This window comes from Scyliorhinus torazame, chromosome 1 (genome assembly GCF_047496885.1).
Source record: "Scyliorhinus torazame isolate Kashiwa2021f chromosome 1, sScyTor2.1, whole genome shotgun sequence".
NCBI classification, from domain to species: Eukaryota; Metazoa; Chordata; class Chondrichthyes; order Carcharhiniformes; family Scyliorhinidae; genus Scyliorhinus; species Scyliorhinus torazame.
The window spans coordinates 119,583,537-119,607,807 of record NC_092707.1 but is presented as its reverse complement, the minus strand read 5'-3'; the positions used below and the strand labels follow the sequence as shown (position 1 = coordinate 119,607,807).

The following is a 24,271-nucleotide window of genomic DNA, read 5'->3' as shown; positions in this document are numbered from 1 at the left end:
GGTACTCCACTTGTGACTGTACTCCATTCTGAACATTTCCCATCAACCACCACCCTCTGTCTTCTTTCAGCTAGCCAATTTCTGATCCACATCTCCAAATCACCCTCAATCCCCAGCCTCCGTATTTTCTGCAATAGCCTACCACCTTATCAAACGCTTTGCTGAAATCCATATACACCACATCAACTGCTCTACCCTCGTCTACCTGTTCAGTCACCTTCTCAAAGAACTCGATAAGGTTTGTGAGGCATGACCTACCCTTCACAAAGCCATGTTGACTATCCCTGATCATATTATTCCTATCGAGATGATTATAAATCTTGTCTCTTATAATCCCCTCCAAGACTTTACCCACTACAGACGTGAGGCTCACCGGTCTATAGTTGCCGGGGTTGTCTCTGCTCCCCTTTTTGAACAAAGGGGCCACATTTGCTATCCTCCAGTCCTCTGGCACTATTCCTGTAGCCAATGATGACATAAAAATCAAAGCCAAAGGTCCAGCAATCTCTTCCCTGGCCTCCCAGAGAATCCTAGGATAAATCCCATCAGGACCCGGGGACTTATCTATTTTCAGCCTGTCCAGAATTGCCAACACCTCTTCCCTACGTACCTCAATGCCATCTATTCTATTCGCCTGGGTCTCCGCATTCTCCTCCACAACATTATCTTTTTCCTGAGTGAACACTGACGAAAAATATTCATTTAGTATCTCGCCTATCTCTTCAGACTCCACACACAACTTCCCATCCCTGTCCTTGACTGGTCCTACTATTTCCCTAGTCATTCGCTTATTCCTGACATACCTATAGAAAGCTTTTGGGTTTTCCTTGATCCTACCTGCCAAATACTACTCATGTCCCCTCCTTGCTCGTCTTAGCTCTCTCTTTAGATCCTTCCTCGCTACCTTGTAACTATCCATCGCCCCAACTGAAACTTCACACCTCATCTTCACATAGGCCTCCTTCTTCCTCTTAACAAGAGATTCCACTTCTTTGGTAAACCACGGTTCCCTCGCTCGATGCGTTCCTCCCTGCCTGACCGGTACATACTTATCAAGAACACGCAGTAGCTGATCCTTGAACAAGCTCCACTTATCCAGTGTGCCCAACACTTGCAGCCTACTTCTCCACCTTATCCCCCCCAAGTCACGTCTAATGGCATCATAATTGCCCTTCCCCCAGCTATAACTCTTGCCCTGCGGTGTATACTTATCCCTTTCCATCACTAACGTAAACGTCACCGAATTGTGGTCACTGTCCCCAAACTGCTCTCCTACCTCCAAATCCAACACCTGGCCTGGTTCATTACCCAAAACCAAATCCAACGTGGCCTCGCCTCTTGTTGGCCTGTCAACATATTGTGTCAGGAAACCCTCCTGCACCCACTGTACAAAAAATGACCCATCTAATGTACTCGAACTATATCTTTTCCAGTCAATATTTGGAAAGTTAAAGTTTCCCATAATAACTACCTTGTTACTTTCGCTCTTATCCAGGATCATCCTCGCCATCCTTTCCTCTACATCCCTAGAACTATTTGGAGGCCTATAGAAGACTCCCAACAGGGTGACCTCTCCTTTCATGTTTCTAACCTCAGCCCATACTACCTCGGAAGATGAGTCCCCATCTAGCATCCTCTCCGCCACCGTAATACTGCTCTTGACTAGCAGCGCCACACCTCCCCCTCTTTTGCCTCCTTCTCTGAGCTTACTAAAACACCTAAACCCCGGAACCTGCAACATCCATTCCTGTCCCTGCTCTATTCATGTCTCTGAAATGGCCACAACATCGAAGTCCCAGGTACCAACCCATGCTGCCAGTTCCCCTACCTTATTTCGTATACTCCTGGCATTGAAGTAGACACACTTCAAACCACCTACCTGAACACTGGCCCCCTCCTGCGACGTCAAATCTGTGCTCCTGACCTCCATACTCTCATTCTCCCTTACCCTAAAACTACAATCCAGGTTCCCATGCCCCTGCTGCATTAGTTTAAACCCCCCCCCAAAGAGCACTAACAAATCTCCCCCCCAGGATAGTTGTGCCCCTCAGGTTCAGATGTAGACCATCCTGTCTGTAGAGGTCCCACCTTCCCCAGAAAGAGCCCCAGTTATCCAGAAATCTGAATCCCTCCCGCCTGCACCATCCCTGTAGCCACGTGTTTAATTGCTCTCTCTCCCTATTCCTCATCTCACTATCACGTGGCACGGGCAACAACCCAGAGATAACAACTCTGTTTGTTCTAGTTCTGAGCTTCCATCCTAGCTCCCTGAAAGCCTGCCTGACATCCTTGTCCCCTTTCCTACCTATGTCGTTAGTGCCAATGTGGACCACGACTTGGGGCTGCTCCCCCTCCCCCCTAAGGACCCGGAAAACACGATCCGAGACATCACGTACCCTTGCACCTGGGAGGCAACATACCAAACGTGAGTCTCTCACGCTCCCACAAAATCTCCTAACTGTGCCCCTGACTATCGAGTCCCCAATTACTAATGCTCTGCTCCTCTCCCCCCTTCCCTTCTGAGCAACAGGGACAGACTCCGTGCCAGAGGCCCGTACCCCATGGCTTACCACTGGTAAGTCCCCCCCCCCCCACAAGTATCCAAAGCGGTATACTTGTTTCTCAGGGGAACGACCGCAGGGGATCCCTGCACTGACTGCTTTTTCCCCGTCCCTCTTACAGTTACCCATCTATCTCCAATCTTTGGTGTAACTAATTCCCTGAAGCTGCTATCTATGACCCCCTCTGCCTCCCGAATGATCCGAAGTTCTTCCAACTCCAGCTCCAGTTCACTAACTCAGTCTTGGAGGAGCTGGAGATGGCAGCACTTCCTGCAGGTAAAATCAGCAGGGACACTAACGGCATCCCTCACCTCAAACATCCTGCAGGAGGAACATTGCACTCCATTCCCTGCCATCCCTCTAACTTTCTACCAAGATCTGGCTAACAACTAAATTAAATTTTTTTTTAAATAATAATAATAATTAAGGACATTTTGAAGGAACTTGACAGAGTAGACACTGAGAGGCTGTTTCCTCTGGCTAGAACACGGGGCTATTTAGAATCGTAGTATAGTAACATAGAATTCCTACAGTGCAGAAGGAGGCCATTCAGCTTATCGAGTCTGCATTGATCCTCTGATAAAGCACCCTACCTAGGCCCACTCCCCCATCCTAATCCCGTAACTTAACCTGCACATTCCCGGACACTAAGGGGCAATTTAATGTGGCCATGCCACCTACCCTGCACAACTTTGGACTGTGGGAGGAAACTGGAGCACCCGGAGGAAACCCACACAGACACGGGGAGAAAGTGCAAAACTCCACACAGTTACCCAAGGCTAGAATTGAACCCAAGTCCTTGGCCCTGTGGGGCAGCAGTGCTAACCACTGTCCCAACATACCACTGAGGTTTTTTTCATGCAGCAGTGAAAGCTTTGAAGCCGCCATTTTGGAACATATTCTCAACAAATGGAGAAATCTTCCATCTGTGCCTCGCATTTATTTTACCTTTTTTTTTAGAAATACATCGGGGTTTTTTTTTCAAATCTTAGACTTTATTATGCTGAAAGCTCAGAGAGAAAATTCATTGTGAAATATGAAGAATAATTATTGGGTTTGATCATTTGATTTTGCTGGCAATTCACCACTGACACAGAATTCTGTCACCAGGAATATTTGAATGAGCTGTTGTGCCGATCAAGCTCACTCCTGTAGCAACCCATTCATGACTAGTCAAATAATATCATAGAAAGTTTTATCATAGAATTTACAGTGCAGAAGAAGACCATTCAGCCCATCGAGTCTGCAACGGCTCTTGGAAAGAGCACCCTACCCAAGGTTAACACCTCCACCCTATCCCCATAACCCAGTAACCCCACCCAACATTAAGGGCAATTTTGGACACTAAGGGCAATTTATCATGGCCATTCCACCTAACCTGCACATCTTTGGACTGTGGGAGGAAACCGGAGCACCCGGAGAAAACCCACGCACACAACTCTCTCCCATGCAAGATCCACATGTGAATCAAAGAGATCGATTAAATATCTCCGTAATTCTCAGTCCATTTTCTTGCCAGTTCTATTTTCTGTGGGAGAGTTTTTAAAAGTTGAGATAGATTGCCGCCATTTATGCATTAGCCGCCAGCTGTCCCTTGCCCAACATACAAGAATCTGGAGAACATTGCTGGTTTGGTAAAAGTCTGGAATTATTTTACATGAAGTCGTCCAGAGTAGCATTCAGTTGATGAGATTATTTCACTGCATCCTCACTGTTAGACCCAGTAACATTCAGAAGACAGAAAAAATTTTTTGGTACATGGAGAATGGATAGAGGCTGGTTTAGCACAGTGGGCTAAACAGCTGGCTTGTAATGCAGAACAAGACCAGCAGCGCGGGTTCAATTCCCGTACCGGCCTCCCCGAACAGGCGCCAGAATGTGGCGACTAGGGGGGCTTTTCACCGTAACTTCATTGAAGCCTACTTGTGACAATAAGCGATTATTATTATAATGTTGCCACGTATTGCTTTTTGAACTGGATGGCTGGTTCTTGAATACAAGAAGCTCAGAATTTCTAAGGAATAAATATTTTTGTTTCCCATTTCTATGGGACCGTATGGAAGCTTTAATTATTATGGTTAAGGTTTTTTTTAGACAAACCTTCTTCACTGATGAAGCCAGCCTCTCACCTTTGCATTCTTCAATGCTGCCAAGGCTGGAGTGGATTATGTAATTCAGGACTTGAATGTAACAACAATCTGCTGCAGAACTACTAAAGTCACATTTGTCCAAACATGCTGAACATTCTCCTCAAATCCACCAATAATTTGCAATCAGCAAGTTGAAACAAAGTTATGATTTACCATGACATAATTATACAGTTCGTTGGAAGATATAATTTATAATGACAATACTTAACGTATGCGAAGAGAAAGTAATTGAGAGCGATAGGTCAGTTTTGATTAAACTTATTGTCCATGGGCATTATATATATATAAGTGCTCACAAGGAGAAACTGAACCTTTAATTCACAGGTAACCTACTCTGTTTGTGAAAAAGCATTCTTCATTCTGACATGAACAGTATCACATCACTACAGTCTCGACAACATGTTGATTCTCCTCCCTGTTCTAGATGCAAAGAGCGGGTGAGGCAGTTTGAGCAAAGCCCGATTCTCATCTGCTTCATTCAGAATTGAATTAGTTGTGAAATACTAGTCAGGATTTATTTTACATTGAAACATACATAGAAAATAGAAGCAGGAGGAGGCCATTTGGCCCTTCGAGTCTACTCCGCCATTCATTATGATCATGGCTGATCATCAAGCTCAATACTCTGATCCCGCCTTCCTCCCATATCCCTTGATTCCTTTAGCCCCAAGAGCTATATCTCATTCCTTTTTGAAATTACATGTTTTGGCCTCAATTACTTTTTGTATGATAACCTGCCTTTCTATTTTTGCTACCAAAGTGGGTACCCTCATTTTATCCACAGGATACTGCATCTGCCCACTCACTCAGCCTGTCCAAATCCTGCTGAAGCATCTCGGCATCCTCCTCACAGCTCACCCTCCCAACCAACTTTGTATCTGCAAATTTGGAGATAATACATTTAGTTCCCTCTTCCAAATCATTAATATATAATGTGAACAGTTATGGCCCAAGCACAGATCCCTGCGGTACCCCAGTAGTCACTGCCTGCTGTTATGGGCCAGGGTTTAGAGAACCCCAAAGTGTATCATGGAGTTCACCTGACCCACAACTTTTACTAGATCGTGGTATGGGGAGCACACGGCCCACTCTACAGGTGTGGTACAGCAGAAATGGAAAAGTATTTTTGAAAGCAAAACAATGTTTATTCTATGAACTCAAGTTGACCTTTTTAAAACATACAGTGAACATCTTAGCAACCATTAATTCAAATACAACCCCCAAAGAATACAACACTAAGTAATCCTTTAAGCTTTCCTTTTAACGTCCATAAGACTTAAAATACCTTTTACCAGAAGCTCATCAGGTTAATGTCACTACTGTTATTAGTTTTAAATCACCAGGATCGATTTATAGTCTTTAGATTACAGAGAGAGACTCTAATACACCTTCTGGCTGTGACTGCAGCTATCCAGCTCTGAAAACGAAACTAAAACACACCCTGCAGCAAACAGCCTAAAACGAAAGTAATAAGCTGACAGACAGCCCAGCTCCACCCACTCTCTGACATCACTGCAGTAATAAACATCCATTTCTTAAAGGTACTCTCACTACAAATACTTATATACACACCCATTTATAAACACCCAATTCTTAAAGGTACATTTCTTAAACACCCATTTCTTAAAGGTACTCTCATGTGACACTGCCAATCGGAAAAATACCCATTTGTTTCAGCTTTTTGCTTCCTGTCTGCTAACCAGCTTTCTATCTATCTCAAGACACGACCCGCAATCCCATGCACTTTAATTTTACATTATAATCTGCTATGTGAGACCTTGTTGAAAGCCTGATGAAAGTCTCAATAAATCACATCCACCAGTTCTCCCTGGTCAACTCCACTAGTTACATCTCAAAGAATTCCAGTAGATTTGTTAAGCATGATTTCCCTTTCGTAAATCCATGCTGACTTTATCTGATTATACCACTGCTTTCCAAATGCTGTGCTATGAAATCCTTGATAATGACAACTTCCCTACTTCCGAAGTTAGGCTCAACAGGGAGGGTCCTGGAAAAATAGAAAATAAGATCTCACCAGCGAAATCTCGTTTCTGATTCTTGTGAGAACTTTCACTCACGTCAGCCTTTGCACTCAAGGTGAACGCGAGCGCAAAATCGCCCCATTGTCTTAGTTAGATCTCACACAAAGTCACAATGGGGAAGCGTGTTGACTCCAGATTAACTGCTTGATTTAAGAATATACTGAGAATGAATATGATACAATGCACAATGCTTTGATACTGTACAGCCGAGTTAAGGTGCAATATTGAACTGTTGATGTGAGCTTCGAGATTCGAGATGAATGCTTGAAGTCAAAGCCTGTATTCCTTTGGATGCTTTTCAAATGTTATACTACACTTTCCCATGGTGCTTGCAAATTATTAATTGTAATGAGTGCTTCAAACTGTAAAATGAATGTTCAGACCAAAACCAGGGCTCTCTGTTTCTCGAATCACTGACCTGCGATTTTCTGGCCAATCACTTGCACGAGTGGAAAATCATGACTGGTAAAAAAGGGAATTAATTAAGTAGTATGGGCATGATTTAACCATTGTGTTACACCCAGCATGGATCTGGACGCACCAGTTAAATAGCGGGAAAGGGCAAATTCGAGATCCATGCTGGGAGTTTGCTATCTAACCGGTCCACTCCTGATGGCGAGTTCCAGATCACACGCAAATATGGCGAGCATATCATTAACTCTCTTTTGCATTAATTTCCATCTCATTAGCGAGCTTGAAGTCGGATGCAATGGGGTCCCGGGAATTAACCGGCTCCCAAGCGAGAAATCACGTGGGCGTCATTTAGTATTCCTTTTGAAAAACGTGAAGGTGCAATGGCAGCAGAGGGAAACTGAGAAGGTGAGTAGACATTTCTGATTTCTGGCATGCAGCTCAAGGGCACTGGAGCTGCTGCCCTGTGTTTGGGGGCTGGGCTTGGTCAGGGAGCAGAAGAGTTCCAAGTCGTGGGTCGCCCCTGGGTCGGGGAGGGTGGGGGGGTTGGTTTAGTCAGTGAAGCCTTTTAGCTATCTTTAAATATTATGGATACCCATAGCAGAGGCAACTATAGTTGCTGCTTGTCTGTCCTACCAAACACTTCCAGGACAGAGGCTTGCTTCTGATTCTATGCTGAAGGTCACTTTAACTTCCTTTGACTGTGAGCAGCCTCTAGTTTCACAAGTGAAGGCTATTGCCAATGAGGAATTGACCTTGTTAGTTGTGAGAGCACTTCACACCTGCAGGTTGTGTTTGCTGCTTGTTCCTGCCTGGAGATTGCTGTTGCTGTTTCCTTCCTTTTCTGTAGACGGAAAGAAGGACAATTTTTTCTCAGATACCTGGATCCTGGAACACCGAGCTCAGGGGGATATATGAGTCCAGAAGGCAATCCGGTTTGAAGCAAGAATATGCTGTGGGACCTGGTGTGCGACACTGACCCAAATGGGCCACCGGATTATGCTGTTGAAGAAATGCTGTTGAAGAAATGCTTTTGCCAATTGCTGATGCTTTTGTTGCTGGTGTGGTGAGTGCTGCATGTAACTGGCACATCACCGTGGGTTAAACACGCTGGTAGTCATGGATGTTCAACTGCACCTTGAGACCAGTGGAATATGTGGATGCCAGGATTTGGTTCTGGTGAGATGGGGCCATGTGGGGTGGGGGGGTGGGGGGGGGGGGGGGGGGGGGGGGGGGGGGGGGGGGGGCTGTACAGCAGCGGCTCCTGGACAGAGAATGGCACTGATACGTGGAACAAGTAACACATTGACGAACAGATCATGGGCGGGATTCTCCGTCCCGCCGCACCAGATTCGCCGTCTGCCGTCAGCCAGCCAACAGGGTTTCCCATTGTGGGCAGTCCCACGCCGTCGGGAAATCCGCAGTCTGCCAGCGCAACGGAGAATCCCAACAGCGGAGAATCCAGACCTTTTTCAATGAACAGGGGCGTCATTCTCCGACCCCCTGCTGGGTCGGAGAATGGCCGTTGGCCGTCGTGAATCCCACCCCGCGAAAGTCTCCGGTACCGGAGATTGGGCGGTGGCGGGAATCGGGCCGCGCCTGTTGGCGGGCCCCCCCGCTCAATTCTCCGGCCCGGATGGGCCGAAGTCCCGCCAAGAAATTGCCTGTCCCGCCGGCGTAAATTAAAGTAGGTATTTACCGGCGGGACAAGGCGGCGTGGGTGGGCTCCGGGGTCCTGGGGGGGGGGGGGCGATCTGACCCCGGGGATGCCCCCACGGTGGCCTGGCCCGCGATCGGGGCCCACCGATCCGCAGGCGGGCCTGTGCCATGGGGGCACTCTTTCCCTTCCGCCTCCGCCACGGTCTCCACCATGGCGGAGGCGGACGAGACTCTCCCCACTGCGCATGCGCGGGAAACTGTCAGCGGCACATGACGCTCCCGCGCATGCGCTGCCCCGAATGTCATTTCCGCGCCAGCTGGCAGGGCAACAAACGCCATTTCCGCCAGCTGGCGGGGCGGAAATCCCTCCGAACTCTCCGGCACCGGATATTCGGCGGGGGTGGGAATCGTGCCACGCCAGTTGGCGGGCCCCCCCGCTCGATTCTCCGGCCCGGATGGGCCGAAGTCCCGCCGATAAATTGCCTGTCCCGCCGGCGTAAATTAAATCACCTACCTTACTGGCGGGACAAGGCGGCGTGGGCGGGCTCCGGGGGGGGACGCGGGGCGATCTGGCCCCGGGGGGTGCCCTCACGGTGGCCTGGCCCGCGATCGGGGCCCACCGATCCGCGGGCGGGCCTGTGCCGTGGGGGCACTCTTTCCCTTCCGCCTCCGCCACGGTCTCCACCATGGCGGAGGTGGAAGAGACTCCCTCCACTGCACATGCGTGGGAAACTGTCAGCGGCCGCTGACAGTTTCCCACGCATGCGCCGCCCGGAGATGTCATTTCTGCGCCAGCTGGCGGGGCAACAAAGGCCGTTTCTGCCAGCTGGCGGGGCGGAAATTCCTCCGGCGTCGGCCTAGCCCCTCAATGTTGGGGCTCGGCCCCCAAAGATGCAGAGCATTACGCACCTTTGGGGCGGCGCGATGCCCATCTGATTGGCGCCGTTTTGGGCGCCAGTCGGCGGACATCGCGCCATTTCCGGAGAATTTCGCCCATGATAACACATTCTCTGGCTCATCCTCCGATTCTGTTGAGGAACTTGCGAGTGGTGTTTGTTTTTCTTTGTGAAATGAGCTGATTTGGCTTTATCAAATACCAATACGGAGCGGTGACATTTTCTTGTTGTTTAATGGTGAGTGTGATATGTGGAATGTTGTGTTGGAGTTAATTTTCAAACTTTTGTTACTGTTGACCGTTTAATAAACAAAATATTCTCAAGTGGCTGCTCATGGGTACAAGGGTCATGTCTCAGATGATGATTATTGCATCGCATTTCAATCAACCTTTTAACCTGAACAGTTTGCCTGACCTCGAGAAGAGTCAGCACCATAGAGGCAGCAGCCGACAATCAAACACTCAATCACTGGGCTTCAGCACTGGAGATATCCTTGTGACCAAAGGGTGAGTGTGTGGATCAGGGGAGGGTATCTGAGCACGGTTTCCCTAATGTTCCATAGCAAGGGTCTGTGGTCGAGGGGCTCCTGATGTGGCCGGGGGCGAGTGTGCAGAGCGAAGTTTTCCTGTGCAACTGGCTCGGTGGATGCAACTCTGAGAGAAGACGGGGCATGTGAGGGTGGGGGAGGTTTGAGGGACACGGGGAGGAAACCCTTACTGATTGTCAGTCTCTCTCCTTCTCCAATTCCTTACAGACATGCAATATATGGCTGGTTATGTCGGTCCTGCCGAGGCTGCCCTCCTGCTGCTGGTGGCAGCCCAGGCAACCAGACACCAGAGAAGCTGCGTCGACGCAGGCTTGAGGTGGTACCCCCTGTGCAGGGGGCCGCCGCAAACCCTGAAGACCCAGTCACCTACCAGGCCAAGGAGGAACCCAGAGGGGGGCAGCAGTGACGGCCCAAGGTGTACAGGCGTTGTTGGTCTTTCGAGCAGATGGTGGACGCATGTGTCGTAGGAGGCTCCGTCTCAACAAAGAGACAATGATGCACTTGTGCCATGTCCTGTGGACATGGCATCCCGTGGAGGAGGACACCCACTCCCGATGGGCGCAGCCCCAAACCTCTATGCAACCAGTTAATTCCACGGTTCGAGCAGGCACGTGTGCAGCATTTCCCAAGCTACACATAATGCCCGTCATTGACAGGATGGGGTTCCACTCCCTGAATGTTCAACTCGTGTGGACACACCATCTCCAGATCACATATGTCTGCGCATGCACATGACAACTACATCCTGGGGCACTCAAAGTTCTCTGGTATTTTTGAGGACCACCCCAGAGTGACGGGTTGGCTCTTGGGGGCTAAGGGGTTCCTGGCGAAGTCCTAGCTGATCACGCCAGTGCAGAGTGGGAGGTGCGATATAACAAGGCCCATGTTGCCACATGTGCTGTCATTGAGAGGTGCATTAAACTGCTCAAAATGTGGTTCCGATGCCAGGACCATTCTGAGGAGGTGGAGTCGGACCAGGGGGGACTGGTTGATGAGCCCAGGGAGAAGCAGCAAGAAGTATCGGATGACGGTGGGCAAGGTCCGGCATGCCCGGAGGACCAGGGAGGCCCTCATTCTCAACTGATCCTTATAGGACGAGGCTTTATCCGTCAGCCCCTCTGCCCGCTCAATATCTTCTTTCCCCCAATTCCGCCAAACCCCTTCAATCACTCCTTCACCTAATTTCTCCCCTCCCCTCCAATCCCCCCTCCCCTCAATCCCCGTGTCCTTCCAATGCCCCATTCCCCAACCCCGCCTTCCCCTCAATACCTCCTTCCCCCAATCCCTCCCTCGCCCAAATCCCCCATTCCCCTCCTCCTCCCCAATTGCCCTCTTTTACACCAATTTCCCTCCTTCCCACCCACCTCCCTCTTGCAACTATACTGTTCCACCCTCCAAGGATCTGTGTAACATGACCCCAGGGGGTCACTAGACAAGGCAAGAGAGTGATAATAACTTGCTGTGAAGAAAGCTCTGTTGCTCCTCAGTTTATGCAAAAAAGGCTGACTCCTGTCTTTCTGCTGACAGCGCGCTCACACACATCCTCTGAATGGGGTCTGCATCAGGGGCATTTGATCTTGGACCACTCTGCCCGGGGGGTGGGGTTGCAGGAAGTGGAGGGCAACAGGAGGTGAGGATGCAGGCAGGCCACTGTGAATATTAATGTGGCAGAGACTTCACATGTTTTGATTGCGATACAAAAGAGACCAGAGGGGAAATTTCTTCACACAGAGGGTGGTGACCATCTGGAATGGGCAGCCAGAGGCAATGGCAGAGGTGGGTACAATTTTGTCTTTTAAAAAGCAGTTAGACAGTTACATAGGCAGGGTGGGTATAGAGGGATATTGGCCAATGCAGGCAAGTGAGACTACCTTAGTGATTGAAACTGGATGGCATGGACTAGCTGGGCTGAAGGGTCTGTTTCCATGCTATAAACATCTCTGACTCTATGCATGGGGATTTCCATTGTGCCTGCTTTAGTGGACCAGGAGAAGCACTGAGGAGAGCTTCAACGCTAAGGAGATATTTATTCCATTGCTAATATCTTCTCATGAATTACCCATCAGCTTTTGAGTCAAGGTCATAGGTGCACAACGTCACTGGTGCACAAGGTCACTTACGGAATACGCATTATTTCTTAGCAGAATTCTTCAAAATCTTCCTAAAATCCTAGCGGGCACGTGAAATCAACATGTGCTCTCAATACAGTTGTTGCTGTTTGTACCATGCTGTCTTGCCATTCAACGCATAAAAATAGATTCTAGGTATGAGATTTTCCGAATTCTTTAAACAGCCTGAAATCCAATGTTCTGTTCATTTGCCAAGCTGCTATTATATAAAGTTATATAAAATGTAAAGAATCTTTCAAATAATTCCTTCACCTTGTCAGCTGCCTATCCTGATTTTGCTGTAAAAATGCAAAAGCAATTTTGAATATGTTGGGATCCTCTTGCGATGATCTGTAAATCCTCCATCTCCCACTCTCCCCTTCCGCATTTACTGTGAGAGCCCCCACCCCACCCCGCCCTTTCAGATCATTCTGCCAATTCACTCCATTTTGCTTGGTTAACATATTTGGGAATTAATGTCTATGATTATGGAGTAATTACCTCACTTCAAAGGGTCACATTGCCACTAAATGTTAAAGGAAAGCGGCATTTCACTTAACTCTCAAGAAAGACCAGCACTTTTCTAAAATGTTCTGCAACCACCCATCATCCCCACTAATGCATGTTCTCCTTTGGTCAAAAGAGTGGGATAATAAGGCCAGCAGCATAGCCAGAGTATTTAGTACTGTATGTACTTTGTGATCAGTTGATGGGAAGTGTGTTTCAGGGTGAAGATGGTGCTTCCTTAGTCTTGTTTATTTTCCTATTGCAATGTGGAGCTTTCCACTGTTCCATTTTGCATTTTATCCAGAAACAGTTTAAATTTGCCCATATGTTGGTCTGAACAAAAATCTGACAACTAAAAATAAATAAGCAATTGTTCTGTGGAACAAATCAATTTTCACAAGCCATGCCAACTTTGATTTATCCTTCAGAATTCAGGACCCATGAAAATGCTGTGCCACAATTAATTAAATCCACGAACATGTACCGATATCTTGCAGGAAAGAGAAAAACAATATCATTAGGATGTTAATAATTTTCAGGCTTCCTCAGGCTATGGAAGAGCATTGTGGGACACCAGCTTACAAATGTTAATATTTTCATCGGAAATTCTTCAATCTTCTATTTCATCAGAGGTATTAAAATAATGGGTTAATGTTGCCATTACAAAGAGAGTGCAATTTCCGATTAAACAAATGATTGTATACTTGTGTCAGGGCCTCAACATCGACATTTTATAGCAGAGAATATTCCCTTCAGCAATTGAGTGCACCATCAATGATGCTATCTGAAAATCTGTGTAGGTTTATGCACAGCTTTCTCTATTGGAAACAAAAGTGCAGCTTACATCAAATATCCTTAATTAGAATTACTTCACATCTGAAAAGTTGCAGTTGACGCAAATGCATTGATATTTTTGGAGTATACATCAATCATCCTTCCCAATTCAGCTTGTCAGTCATCCTACTGTTTCATTATCAGGAGAATATCCAGTTCTATATATGTTATTGCAGGGAGATGTATTTTTGTTGTACCGTGCTCCTTTTTTGAAAGGTTTGGATTTTGAATTTTTATAAAGACACACAGCGACTATTCAGTGCCCTCTTGCTTTGACACATAGAAGCACGATTGTTCAGCAAGGTGTAAGATGCATTCCATTACTGTAGCAGCACCTGCTCCGCAGAGAGCAAATGGTCTGCTGGGGCTAGCTTACTGTTGATATCACCCCAGGTCAGCTGGCGGACTCAAATAAATTGTGCAGAGAATTGCAGTGCCTTGCATTTTCCTTCAGTGCACAGAAAGACTGTCAGATTTGAAAGGCACGCAGTTCTGCTCCAGCAAGCAGTAGCTGCTTCTGTCGCAAGCTATTCCTCTTTCTCTTCTTCCTGTTCCAACCCCCACAACAGAACACTTGCTTCCTCTCAGGATTCCTCCATTTCAGGAAACAAGAGGTTCCATGACAGAGACAATCCAGCCGACCACAATAGGAGCCAAATTAACCACTTGGTCACGCTCTGTGAAGGTAGAACAGTGGCCGCAATCTGTCAGCTTGGAGCACCACAGGAACACAACTCTTTCCAAATAAATTTACTGCCACATTAATGTGTCACCTCTGATGACCTGAGACAGCACTGATCGAATTACATATTATAAACAGAATGCGTATGATTGATCAATGACTTTATTGGAAGATTTCCTGTTCATTTACTGCCTGAATTAAACCCATTTCTACTGGCTCATGAAAACTCATCAAATTATTTAATACCTGAATTTGGCTTCAAAGAGTATTATTCGCACTTCATTTAAACTATAGATTGCCATCCACTAAAATGTGAGAAATTTGAAGTACATTTAATCCGATTTTGTGCTGAATTTTTTGATATAAATACTACAAATATCATCCCTAATTTTTAAATGATGTTTGTCTCAAAGCGATTTCAGTTTAACCATGGAGTTTTCTGTAGCAAAGTAACTCACTCTCCTCAATGATTTTGAGGCTGTATTCCTCAGATTTTCCAGCCCGGTATTTGAACGGAGGTGGGACTTGTAAGATCCAACAGGTAGGTGCTTTTCCGGCACTGCTTGTGGTCCTGGAGGCACAAGAGTGCATCAATCACCACCTCCTTAAATCAAACTGCTCACAATCTCTTTTCTCCACAGTCCCAGCAATCTCTCTCCACGTACAATCTCTCAAACTTCCATAATCTCTCACCTCCCATAATCGTCATCCCCATGGTTTCCTTACCTGTGACCTCTGTGACCCTGCAATCTGTATCTTCCCCCCTCACGATCTTCCCATATTCCCTCAGAGCAATTTCTCCACCCCATCCTGATGTGTTACTAGCGCTTCATCCCCCCCACCAACCATCCTGTTCATGGCTGGAATCACTAGAGGAGAGGTTGGCTGCGACCTCGTGCAACAGATGTTTTTGCGCTTCCGGGTGCGGCGATGACCAGCTGAGTCGCACGTTTCGGCAGCTCCCTGTGAAACGGACTTTTGGGCTCTTGATAGGAGCCCCAACGGCAATTTTAACGGCTGAAAACACCGTGCGGTAAACCAGAAGGGTGTTCCCCCTGGACACGGATGGAAAAAGGAGAGGAAAGTGGCCGGATTGCAGCGGATCCTTTGGAACAACGGCAAGGAAGGCAAGCAGAAACCAAGATGGCGTCGGAAGGTGGCAGTTTCATATGGGGCCCTGAACAACAAGAGTTTTTGAAACGCTGCGTGGAGGAGATAAAAAAGGAAATGAAGAAAGAGTTGTTGGCCCCGATATTACAGGCGATTGAAGGGCTGAAAGAGGAACAAAAGACCCAGGAGCAGGAGCTTCGGGTCGTGAAGGCGAAAGCAGCAGAGAATGAAAACGACATACAGGGCCTGGTGGTGAAGTCGGAGATACAGGAGGCACACCAGAAACGATCTGTGGAGAGGTTGGAGGCACTGGAAAATAACGCAAGGAGGAACAACTTGAGGATTCTTGGCCTTCCTGAAGGTGTGGAGGGGGCGGACGTCGGGGCATATGTGAGCACGATGCTGCACTCGTTAATGGGAGTGGAGGCCCCGACGGGTCCGTTGGAGGTGGAGGGAGCATACCGAGTTATGGTGCGAGGACCGAGAGCAGGAGAAGCTCCCAGAGCCATAGTGGTGAGATTTCTCCGTTTTAAGGATAGAGAAATGGTCCTTAGATGGGCGAAGAAAACTCGGTGTAGTAAATGGGAGAACGCGGTGATCCGCGTCTATCAAGATTGGAGTGCGGAGGTGGCGAGAAGGAGGGCGAGCTTTAATCGGGCCAAAGCGGTACTTCACAAAAAAAAGATAAAGTTTGGAATGCTGCAACCGGCAAGACTGTGGGTCACATATCAAGGGAGGCACCACTACTTTGAGACGGCGGATGAAGCGTGGACTTTTATTGTAGAAGAAAAATTGGAATGATTGGACTACGAAAATGAACGTTTGGACAAAGTGGTGGGACGAGTGGGGGGGGGGGGGGCGAAGAGGGATTGTATGATTAATCCTGCGGTATGGTAACTTTTCTTTCTCCCACAGGTGGTGATGGGGGGAGGTGGGGAGGGAGAGGAGATGGGGCGTTGGCCATGGGAGGCGGGGCCGAGGGAGAGGCGCGGGCTTGGTTCCCGCGCTATGATAATTATGGCGGGAATAGAGAAGCAGGAAGGAGGGGGCACCGCACGGGGCGAGCCGTGATCACGGGGGGAAGCCGAGGTCAGCCAGAGTTTGCTGACTTCTGGGAGCAACATGGGGGGAGTAATTACGCTAGCGGGGGGTCTAGCGGGGGGGGGGAGGGGGGAATTACTGGGTTGCTGCTGCTGGGGAAAGGGGGGAGTGGGTGCGGGAAAGGATGGGCGGGGGGGCACCGTCTGGGAGAAATACAGCCGCGTGGGAACTGGGCGAGAAGCTGGAAAAAGATGATGGCTAACCGGCAAGGGGGGGGGGTGGGAAGCCCCCCAACTCGGCTGATCACGTGGAACGTGAGGGGGCTTAACGGGCCGATAAAGAGGGCACGAGTACTCGCACACCTTAAGAAACTTAAAGCAGATGTGGTCATGTTACAGGAAACGCACCTGAAACTGATAGATCAGGTTAGGTTGCGCAAAGGATGGGTAGGGCAGGTGTTCCATTCGGGGCTGGATGCGAAAAACAGGGGGGTGGCTATATTAGTGGGGAAGCGGGTAATGTTCGAGGCAAAGACTATAGTGGCGGATAACGGGGGCAGATACGTGATGGTGAGTGGCAAATTACAGGGAGAGATGGTGGTGTTGGTAAACGTGTATGCCCCGAATTGGGACGATGCCAATTTTATGAGGCGAATGCTAGGACGCATCCCAGACCTAGAGACCGGAAAGCTGATAATGGGGGGAGACTTTAACACGGTGTTGGAACCAAGGCTGGATAGGTCGAAGTCCAGGACTGGTAGGAGGCCGGCAGCAGCCAAGGTGCTTAAGGATTTTATGGAGCAGATGGGAGGGGTGGACCCGTGGAGATTCAGTAGACCTAGGAGTAAGGAGTTCTCGTTTTTCTCCTATGTCCATAAAGTCTATTCACGCATAGACTTTTTTGTGTTGGGTAGGGCATTGATCCCGAGGGTGAGGGGAACGGAATATACGGCTATAGCCATTTCGGATCATGCCCCACACTGGGTAGACTTGGAGATAGGGGAGGAAACAAGAGGGCGTCCACCCTGGAGAATGGATATGGGACTAATGGCGGATGAGGGGGTGTGCTTAAGGGTGAGGGGATGCATTGAAAAGTACTTGGAACTCAATGACAATGGGGAGGTTCAGGTGGGAGTGGTCTGGGAGGCGTTGAAGGCGGTGGTTAGGGGGGAGCTGATATCAATAAGGACACATAAAGGGAAGCAGGAGAGTAAGGAACGGGAGCGGTTGTTGCAAGAACTTTTGAGGGTGGACAGACAGTATGCGGAAGCACCGGAGGAGGGACTGTATAGGGAAAGGCAAAGGCTGCATGTGGAATTTGACTTGCTGACCACAGGCACTGCAGAGGCACAATGGAGGAAGGCGCAGGGTGTACAGTATGAATATGGAGAGAAGGCGAGCAGATTGCTGGCACACCAATTGAGGAAAAGGGGAGCAGCGAGGGAAATAGGGGGGGTGAGAGACGAAGATGGAGAGACGGAGCGGGGAGCGGAGAGAGTGAATGAAGTGTTCAAGACATTTTATAAAAAATTGTATGAAGCTCAACCCCCGGATGGGAGGGAGAGAATGATGGAGTTTTTGGATCGGCTGGAAATTCCCAAGGTGGAAGAGCAGGAAAGGATGGGATTGGGAGCACAGATCACGGTAGAAGAAGTGGTGAAAGGAATTAGGAACATGCAGACGGGAAAGGCCCCGGGACCGGACGGATTCCCAGTTGAATTTTACAGAAAATATTTGGACTTGCTCGCCCCGCTACTGACGAGGACCTTCAACGAGGCAAAGGAAAGGGGACAACTGCCCCCGACTATGTCAGAAGCAACGATATCGCTTCTTTTAAAGAAGGAAAAGGATCCGCTACAATGCGGGTCCTACAGACCAATCTCCCTCCTCAATGTAGATGCCAAGGTCTTGGCCAAGGTAATGGCAATGAGAATAGAGGAATGTGTCCCGGGGGTGGTTCATGAGGACCAAACTGGGTTTGTGAAGGGGAGACAGCTGAACACGAACATACGGAGGTTGTTAGGCGTAATGATGATGGCCCCACCAGAGGGTGAAACGGAGATAGTAGTGGCGATGGATGCCGAGAAAGCATTTGATAGAGTGGAGTGGGATTATCTGTGGGAGGTGTTGAGGAGATTTGGGTTCGGAGAGGGGTATGTTAGATGGTTGCAGCTGTTGTATAGGGCCCCAGTGGCGAGTGTGGTCACGAATGGACGGGGATCGGCATATTTTCGGCTCCACAGAGGGACAAGGCAGGGATGTCCTCTGTCCCCATTACTGTTTGCACTGGCGATTGAGCCCCTGGCGATAGCGCTGAGAGGTTCCAAGGGATGGAGGGGAATACTTAGGGGAGGAGAAGAACACCGGGTATCTTTATATGCGGATGATCTGCTACTATATGTGGCGGATCCAGCGGAGGGGATGCCAGAAATAATGCGGATACTTGGGGAGTTTGGGGATTTTTCAGGGTATAAATTGAACATGGGAAAGAGTGAGCTGTTTGTGGTGCATCCAGGGGAGCAGAGTAGAGAAATAGAAGACCTACCATTGAGGAAGGTAACAAGAGACTTTCGTTACCTGGGGATCCAGATAGCTAAGAATTGGGGCACATTGCACAGGCTAAATTTGACGCGGTTGGTGGAACAGATGGAGGAAGATTTCAAGAGATGGGACATGGTAGCATTGTCAATGGCAGGGAGGGTGCAGGCAGTTAAGATGGTGGTCCTCCCGAGATTCCTTTTTGTGTTTCAGTGTCTCCCGGTGGTGATCACGAAGGCTTTTTTCAAAAGGATAGAAAAGAGTATTATGGGTTTTGTTTGGGCCGGGAAGACTCCGAGAGTGAGGAAGGGATTCTTACAGCGTAGTAGGGATAGGGGGGGGGCTGGCACTACCGAGCCTAAGTGAGTATTATTGGGCCGCTAATATTTCAATGGTGAGTAAGTGGATGGGAGAGGAGGAAGGAGCGGCGTGGAAGAGATTAGAGAGGGCGTCCTGTAAGGGGACCAGCCTGCAGGCTATGGTGACAGCCCCATTGCCGTTCTCACCAAGGAACTATACCACGAGTCCGGTGGTGGTAGCTACACTGAAGATTTGGGGACAGTGGAGACGACATAGGGGAAAGACCGGAGCACTGGGGGGGTCCCCGATAAGAAACAACCATAGGTTTGCCCCGGGGGGAATGGATGGGGGATATGGAATGTGGCAAAGAGCAGGTATAACGCAATTGAAAGATCTATTTGTGGATGGGAAGTTTGCGAGTCTGGGAGCGCTGACCGAGAAATATGGGTTGCCCCAAGGGAATGCATTCAGGTACATGCAATTGAGGGCTTTTGCGAGGCAGCAGGTGAGGGAATTCCCGCAGCTCCCGACACAAGAGGTGCAGGACAGAGTCATCTCAAAGAAATGGGTGGGGGACGGTAAGGTGTCGGATATATATAGGGAAATGAGAGACGAAGGGGAGACTATGATGGACGAACTAAAAGGGAAATGGGAAGAAGAGCTAGGGGAGGAGATTGAGGAGGGGATGTGGGCAGATGCCCTAAACAGGGTAAACTCGTCGTCCTCGTGCGCCAGGCTAAGCCTGATTCAGTTTAAGGTATTACACAGGGCACATATGACTGGAACACGGCTCAGTAAATTTTTTGGGGTGGAGGATAGGTGTGCGAGGTGCTCGAGAAGCCCAGCGAATCATACCCATATGTTTTGGTCATGCCCGGCACTACAGGGGTTTTGGATGGGGGTGACAAAGGTGCTTTCGAAAGTAGTAGGAGTCCGGGTCGAACCAAGCTGGGGGTTGGCTATATTTGGGGTTGCACAAGAGCCGGGAGTGCAGGAGGCGAAAGAGGCCGATGTTTTGGCCTTTGCGTCCCTAGTAGCCCGGCGCAGAATATTGCTAATGTGGAAAGAAGCCAAGCCCCCGGGGGTGGAGACCTGGATAAATGATATGGCGGGGTTCATAAAGTTAGAGCGGATTAAGTTCGTCCTAAGGGGGTCGGCTCAAGGGTTTACAAGGCGGTGGCAACCGTTCGTCGAATATCTTGCGGAAAGATAGATAGGGGAGAACAAAGAAGGCAGCAGCAGCGGCCCAGAACTTGGGGGGGGGGGGTGGGGGGGGGGGGGGGGGTGTGGCCTGAGACAAGGCAGTTGCCAATTAGGGCTAGTTTTTTTTTATTTTTGTTATTTAATATTTATTTATTTGTTGTTGTTTTCTTTTGTTCTTGTTTAAATAAAAAAGGTCATTATTATCTGTATTGTTATAATGTTGTGTAAAGGATGCACAATGTAATGTGTTGGTTGACCAAAAATTTTCAATAAAATATTATTTAAAAAAAAACAAAAAAAAATTAAAAAAAAAACAGATGTTTTTGCTCATCAGCCAGCCAGAAGCCTCTCAGCCTGGCAGGATCCCAGGCGAGCAGCAGGATTAAAGTTATTGTACTGAGATCTTTCTGCTAAATTCAGCAGGTCCTTTGCCTGCCCGGCTTGTCAGTATTTTTCAGATGCTGGAAAATGTCCATGCTCCCTCCCTGTAAACATCAGGGTCCTTGAGTTTGTAGACAAATTGGAAATGCAAATGTAAAGGACACTCAAAGCCCCTGCGGCCCTTCCCACTCTACAATATCAGACAATTGGAGGATGTAAGATACCCTGTACTGTTGACCTTAGCTGCATTTAGATGCTGAGTGTAGATTATCATGGAGGAAACATTTTCCACAACTGCTTTTGGTCAGTTGGATGCAGATTTGGAAACAATATGGTGGATGATTGCCCAGCCTTGTGTCAAGAGGACAGCAAGAAAGACAAGAGGCTTCAGAAACATAGACGAGAAAAATGTCACCTCAATCAAAAATGAAATATCGCTTATCATTTAATGGAACGGCTAAGACAGAAACTCAACGCCAATGAGACAAAATTGGACAAGTGTCTAAATATACTTGATTTCTCATGCAAAGCCTTTAAAAATACAAACACTGTTAAAAACTTTATAACAGAGGAGTTCATCAACTCGATCTACTCACTGCACTTCACCGCCCTTCTGTATGCATTTCTGGGTGTTTTTTTAATTCATTTTAACAGGATGTAGGCTTCGCTGGCTAGGCCAGCATTTGTTGCCCATCCAAACTGCACTTGAGAAGGTAGTGGTGAGCTGCCTTCTTGAATCACTGCAGTCCATATGGTATAGGTACACCCACATGCTGTTATGGGGGGGGAGTTCCAAAATTTTGACCCAGCAACAGTGAAGAACAGTGATATATTTCCAAATCAGGACTGAGTGACTTTTATGGGGGGGGGGAGTTCCAGAATTTTGACCCAGCGACGGTGAAGAACAGTGATATATTTCCAAATCAGGACTGAGTGACTTGGAATTTTTAATAAGGCTCGAGGAGTCCAAAGTAAGTAAAAGTAAACATTTATTTTACAACAATTATATACAGAAGTACTGGTAAACCTCACTAGTTACTCTCTTTCCTGTCGGTCGGTTCCAGACTGGCCGACATTTTATAGAAGTACGGGTAAGCTACTCCTCCCCTAGTGAGGGAGGCCATACTCCTCAAGGAGCAAGGGGAAAGCAATCATCCCCACACTGGGGGCGAGATTCTCCGGTCGCCGATGCCAAAATCGCGTTCGGCGATCGGCCGGAGAATCCAAGTTTATGACAGAATCAGAGTTGGCGGTGCTTTTGCGCTGCTCCGCCCCTTCCAAAGAGGTGTACTCTAGGAGTACGCCGCAGCACATATCGGACATTGCCTGAGGCCCACCTTCCGACGCTCCGCCCCCACCGGCCGAGTTCCCGACGGTGTAGGTCTTTCATGGTCTCATCCGTCGGGAACTCAGCGTGGCGGCTACATATTTAGTCCAGCGCCGCCACAGTCGGGGGACCGATGATCCACATGCAGGGGGGACATTATTTGGGTTGGAGGAAGTGTGGGGGGGTGGTCCGAGGCACGCGAGCTGGCTAAGGGGGGGGGCACTATTTCACGGACCGGGTCTATGGGCTGCGTCCGCCATGTAGAATGGTGCGGCCACTGCAGGCCGCCGCCGTGCTCATGTGCAGCCATGGACCCAGCAATTCTCCGGGGCATATTGGCAGCTAGAGCCGGGTGCTCTACGCTGCCATCCTGCTAGCCCCCAGCACAACGGGGAATCGGTGGCCATTTTGCACCATTTATTCTGGCATAAAACGCCACCGTTCCCACGCTGGCGTGGGACATAGCCCCAGAAACGGAGAATCCAACCACAATTGTCCCGTGCTGGTTATTATAGAAGGGAACTTCCAGATGATGGTGTTCCCATATTTCTACTGACCTTGCCCTTCTAGATGGTAGTGGGTGTGGGTTTGGAAGGTGCTGCCAAAGGGTACTTGATGAGTTCCTGCAATGCATCTTGTAGATGGTACACACGGCTGCTACTGTACATCAGTGGTTGAGAGAGTGAATGTTTGTGGAAGGGGTGCCAAAGAAGCAAGCTGATTTTTCTTGGATGATGTCACGTTTCTTGTGTTGTTGGAGCTGACCCCATCCATGCAAGTGGAGAGTATTCCATTATACTCTGTCTTGTACCTTGAAGGTGGTGGACAGGCTTTGGGAAGTCAGGAGGTGAGTTAATCGCCACAGGATTCCAAACCTCTAACCAGCTCTTGTAGCCACAGTATTTATATGGCTAGTCCAGTTCAGTTTCTGATCAATGTTAACCCCCAGGGTGTTGGTAGTGGGGGATTCAGTGATGGTAATGCCATTGAATGTCAAGGAATGATGGTTTGATTCTCCCTTACTGGAGGTGGTCATTGCCTGGCACTTGTGTGGCGTGAATGTTACTTGCCATTTGTCAGCCCAAGCCTGGATATTGTCCAGATTTTATTGCATTTGCATGTGGACTGCTTGGTGGTAATTGACCAGGTTGGTTTTGTCTTGCTTTTTATGTACAGGACATGCCTGGGCAATTTTCCACATTTCCAGATAAATGCCAGTGGTGTAACTGTACTGGAACAGCTTGACTAGGGGTGTGGCAAGTTCTGAAGCACATGTCTTCAGTATTATTGCCAGAATATTGTCAGGGCCCATAGCCTTTGCAGTATCCAGTGCCTTCAACAGTTGAAGGTGAATTGAATTAACTGAACACTGGCATCTGTGATGCTGGGGACCTGGAGGAGACCGAGATGGATCATCGGCACTCTTGGCAGAAGATTATTGCGAATGCTTCAGCCTTGTCTTTTGCATTGATGTGCTGGAGTCCTCCAATATGGAGGATGGGGATATTTGTAGAGCCTCCTCCTCCAGTGAGTTGTTTAATTGTCCACCACCATTCATGGCTGGATGTGGCAGGACTACAGAGCTTAGATCTGATGCGTTTGTTGTGGAATCGCTTAGCTGTCTGCTACTTGCTGCTTGTGCTGTTTGGCCACAAGTGTGTTGTAGCTTCACCAGGTTGACACCTCATTTTCCAGTATGCCTGGTGCTGCCCCTGGCATGCCCTTCTGCACACTTAATTGAACCAGGCTTGATCCCCTGACTTGGTGGTAATGGTAGAGTGGAGGAATATTCCAGGCCATGAGGTACAGATTGTGGCTGAGTACAATTCTGCTGCTGCTGATGGCCCACAGCACCTAATAGGTGTCCAGTCTCGAGTTGCTACATCTATTCCGAATCTATCCTATTCTGGACGATGGTCGTGCCACACAGCACGATGGACGGTACCCTCAATGTGAAGACAGGACCATCTGCTCA

At 48.5% G+C, this 24,271-nt stretch overlaps 1 protein-coding gene across 8 annotated transcripts in view; it reads right to left on the bottom strand.

The window, feature by feature from the left end:
- Positions 1–24,271, bottom strand: part of LOC140411434 (tyrosine-protein kinase Fyn-like) — a 461,382-nt gene that overhangs the window by 114,349 nt on the left and 322,762 nt on the right. Inside the window, exon 1 of one of the 8 annotated variants that reach the window (XM_072500565.1) lies at positions 14,856–14,945. The exons of the other annotated variants lie outside the window; for them this stretch is intronic. The gene's annotated coding sequence lies outside the window, so the exon portion shown is untranslated. Of the gene's footprint in view, positions 1–14,855; positions 14,946–24,271 lie in introns of those variants that run through there. 8 annotated transcript variants of the gene reach the window in all.